This window comes from Nelumbo lutea, chromosome 2 (genome assembly GCF_056320005.1).
Source record: "Nelumbo lutea isolate HS-2025 chromosome 2, American lotus-T2T, whole genome shotgun sequence".
Classification (NCBI taxonomy): Eukaryota; Viridiplantae; Streptophyta; class Magnoliopsida; order Proteales; family Nelumbonaceae; genus Nelumbo; species Nelumbo lutea.
In genome coordinates, this window is record NC_142685.1 from 23,721,804 (window position 1) to 23,726,122 (window position 4,319).

Below are 4,319 nucleotides of genomic sequence, written 5' to 3' on the forward strand. Positions count from 1 at the left end.
ATGAACTTTCCAATTTTACCTCTAATCACACAGTCCAACAACGTTAATCTGTGAAGGCTAATTACATCTCTGATAATCTCTTATCAAGCTATCATTTTTGTTTGCTTGCTGTTAATTTGGATGGCAATATGAGATTCAATAGTCATTCTATGATGATTTTGTTTTATTTGTTTTATTTATTTTTCTTTATAATGAACTTGTTTAATTTGCCTCTCTTGAGAAAACTGAAGTTGTTGAACTGAAAAACTTATTTGATTTGCTTTTAGTGAACAAGTTTTTAAGAAGGCTGCCAATCCCTTAATGGCTAAAGATGACGTAGGTAGGTTACTTTGTCCTTTGAATGTTTTTAATGGAGAATAAGCTAAGATGGTTTGATCGCACATAGAAAATGACCATTATATCTACAAGTTGAAAAGGGTTAGAAGAGCTAGGCGTAGACTAGACCCAACAGTAAATTAATGGGTTGAAATGATTTAAAGGCTCAAGACTCATAATTTAACAATAGATATAGCACCCAACATCCCACCAGGTTCATCAAATCCATGCTTACAGAAACTGAAGTCACCGAGAAGTGCTTCCCCGGGAAGAGATCCGACGAAAGCTTACAGACTGCAATTACTGAATTCAACACTGAGAGTGGTATTTGAGGGATTGCACCCTTAATCAGTCCTTGCTTCCATGAATGCCCAGATATCCTGACAACTCCTACTCTAGATGGCCCAAATTTGAACCGATCCACCAATCTAGGCCTCCCTATTATGGCCAAGACCACACCCACCCAACAGAAAAACAATCAAAGCTGAAGGTAGAGATACTAAAGTTCTCCATAGTCGTCCTCTCCTTCTTGGGGTTGGGGCTGCAGGGGAAGCCTTGATTCACTGGCCAAAGCATCATCAACTTCAGCTTCTGTTTTCTGTTCCTCGCCTGCACCACTTACAATCACAATAAAGCAGGCACAGACAGGAGACAAAACCAAACCATCCAATCCTAACCAGGGCCTAACCCCGGCAGACTTCCCCTTCACAAAGTTCTGTTCATCCCGGACATACTTCACTGCAGTGAAGGCAAATGACAGATCTTGTGAGAGCTGAACTCCTCTAACAACAGGCAGAGGAATGAGTTTATACACAAGTTCCATCAAACCCGTGACACCCACAAGGAGAAGCATTGCCGCGTGCTGCGAAAATCCCTGGGATACCAAAGTATGAACCATTCGAAATAGCAACAGCTGCGATTGATTTCATGGGTTGCACGGGCATAGGAACACCATAGATCACACCGGTGACAATGTTGTAGATACCAGTGAAAACTAGTGTTACACCAAGGTCAAGGTTCTTGGCTAGTGCCAAGGCCATGACTATAGGAATTTGTATGTTCCCATGGCTCCATTCAACTCCAACCATTTCGAGTTCTGGAAAACAAGGTTGTTTTTCACCTTGGAAAGAAAATTAGATGCTGGAGAATCATGGGTGGTTTCCGATGCTGAGTTTCTGTTGGTTCCTTGACATGGCAAGTGGTTATTTGGTTATCCATTTTGCATAAAACAGTACTGTTGCAGTCTTGCAGAATATGAATGAAAGTAGATAGATCGTATTAATTTCTTAATTACTTATAGCGAAGGGAACCTGTTGGAGAAAAAGAAAATTATATGCCATTGTTTGTGCTTTGGGAAATCTTATATTCTCCATATCTCCTATATCAGTGTTTTTTCATATAGATTATATAAACAACAAAGAGTGATCGGATATGTACATTTTTAGATAAGTTCTCTCCAATGGAGGTGCAGTGATCATCAGGGATATTGGGAAGTATCATTCACACTTGCATAGAAAATTAACAAGATGAAATGATTGCAGAAGTGTGCTTAAAATTTAAAATGATCCACTGGGCAGTGAAAAAGACTCTATTAAAGTGAAGAATAATTTAGTTATGCTGATGCTGATTTTGGTAGATTAGGAGGGACCCTTGCTACTGTACATTGTCCAGGTTCTGGGGCAGGTACAACATTTCCCTCTTTATATGAACATTAGTTCTAATTTTTTTATGTAAGGTAGATTTCACTTGACATACTCTGATCAACCAATCGACTTTCTAGGACCAAATAAACAAGATGCTTACATTCAGGATTATCAGATTCACAAATCCAGTAAATTAAGCTTACATGGTGGTCTTTCTTCTCACTCTAGGTGCAGTCCCGGTGCTCAGCTTACTTCGTTTTCCCAACAGTTTGGTATGTTACCGGATGTTATTTAGGCTTAGTTTCCAAGGAGTTTAAATACAAACATGTAGAGTGCAAAACCTAGTATTTTGTATTATTCAGACTCTGTTTGGAAGAAATACAAATATAAATATGTATTTGCACTGTACATATTTATATTTGTACTACCAAACTGATCCTAAATGTCTCTTCATCATGTTCATACCGGGTTTTTCATCGTCTTATTACTGATTGTTGGATCTTAGTTTGTAATCTAAAAAGATGGGAGATGATGTTTATTTTAGCTTACCCACCTCTTACTTTCATTCATAATTTGAGTTTTCTAACGCTGTTTTTAGTTTGATAGAAGATAAGAGAGAAATAGAAAGATGTGGGAAAGTTCTTAAAGGTTGAATTTCATTTGTACTGGTGTAAACACGTGGGTATTCAAATAGGTAGAGTGTAAATTCTGATTTACTTTTGCTTCAGATTTGACTGTCTTGTTTGTTTGTTAGAAGTAAAATAGGAAATAGAATGATGTAGTTCCCACCTTATATAAAGTAGAATAGAATTGCTTGAGGTGAGACAAGAAGCAAGATGATGTGGTCCCCATTTTATATGGGAGAGAATGAAGAAGGTGGTAATGCAAAATTTGCATTGCCATGAGTACAAATGAGACAAAAAATACAAATTTTGCATCAATTAGGAGTATAAATGATAATTTCAAACAAAATGACTACAAAACTGAAGCATGTGCAAAATTTCTATCATTATTCAGATTCACACTAAGGAATTTTATGCAAGTTCTTTCCCCAACTTTCTGTTTCTCCTATCAAATCAAAAACATAGCCCAAGTGTCTTTATTAAGAGCATTTAACTCTCTAATTTTGGGCCCATCAAATATCAGTTTTCACACAAAAATGGGTTAAAGTTCAATAGGTTCCAACATGCCAGCTCAGTTATCTTAATCATGAATGTTTGTTGGTGTCAAGTCATTATAAAAAGGAAGGAAAATGATTTCTATCTTATTCCTAGTTTACCCACTTATGTCTCTAGTTATTGGCCCTCACTAATTTTTGCATTAAGTATGGTAGTACATATAATGTGTTGAATTTTCTATCAAATTCGAAGCTGTTGTAACGCGTTTCGTGCGAAGTGATGTAGAACAATAGTTGGGGTTACATTATAATAATTATGTATTTTAAAGTTTTCTCTAACCAATGGTGAATTCACTAATGATGATTTTGAAATGATGCTCCTGTTGGCATTCAGTTCATTTAGGTTTTGTTTGTTTGTAATATAAATTTTTTATATTCAATTCAGGTTTGCATCCATTTGCTTGTAATCATCATTTAAACAAAAACAGATTAGCTCTATTTTATGGGCTGTGGAACTAATAATTTTGCCCCACGTCATCTATAAAGTGTATATGGCATACAACCATTCAATCTCTAACTTGCATTTATGGACGTCATGGGAAAAAATGATTGGTCGCATACTAATCCGATCTCAATTTGCACTCCTACCTGGTGCAAAATTTGCCATTTTATTTCATTTGCACTCTTTAATAATACAAATTTTGCATTTGATTACAAATCTACTACAAAGCTTTAGAAACAAAACCCATCTGACAATTTTCCTCATCTCTGCTCATTACCCACCCTCCCCAACCTAGATGGTGGAGATTACTCTGATGGAGACAGGGTGAGGATGGGGAGTGAAGCCCCTGCCCCACCCCAGTCCGGAATGTAATATTTAATGTTTTTAAGATATTATTCATATTTTAAATTTGAAAATAGTTTTGTATAATTACAATAATACCACCATGTATAGTGAGCAAATTTCAATTTCTGTATTATCTTGGTAATTAATGATGTAAGTTAAGTTGTAAACCAATTTAGATTAATGATTTTTTTTCTTTCTTTTAAGTAAATATTTTTCACAATTATATATGGGTTCCTATGCCCTTTAAGCCCAAAGCAAGCTTTTAATTAAAAACAAAAATAATTCGGGGATTCAAGTCCCTAATGAGAAACCCATCTCCATCAAGGATTGGGGATGGAAATTCATTTTTCTCCCTGGGATCGGGGATGAGAAATATGATTCTCACCCCAAACCTTTT

The 4,319-nt window shown here is 36.1% G+C and overlaps 1 pseudogene; it reads right to left on the reverse strand.

Moving 5' to 3' along the window:
- Positions 1-481: 481 nt before the first annotated feature.
- Positions 482-1,396, reverse strand: LOC148869226 (molybdate transporter 1 pseudogene; annotated as a pseudogene).
- Positions 1,397-4,319: the final 2,923 nt, after the last annotated feature.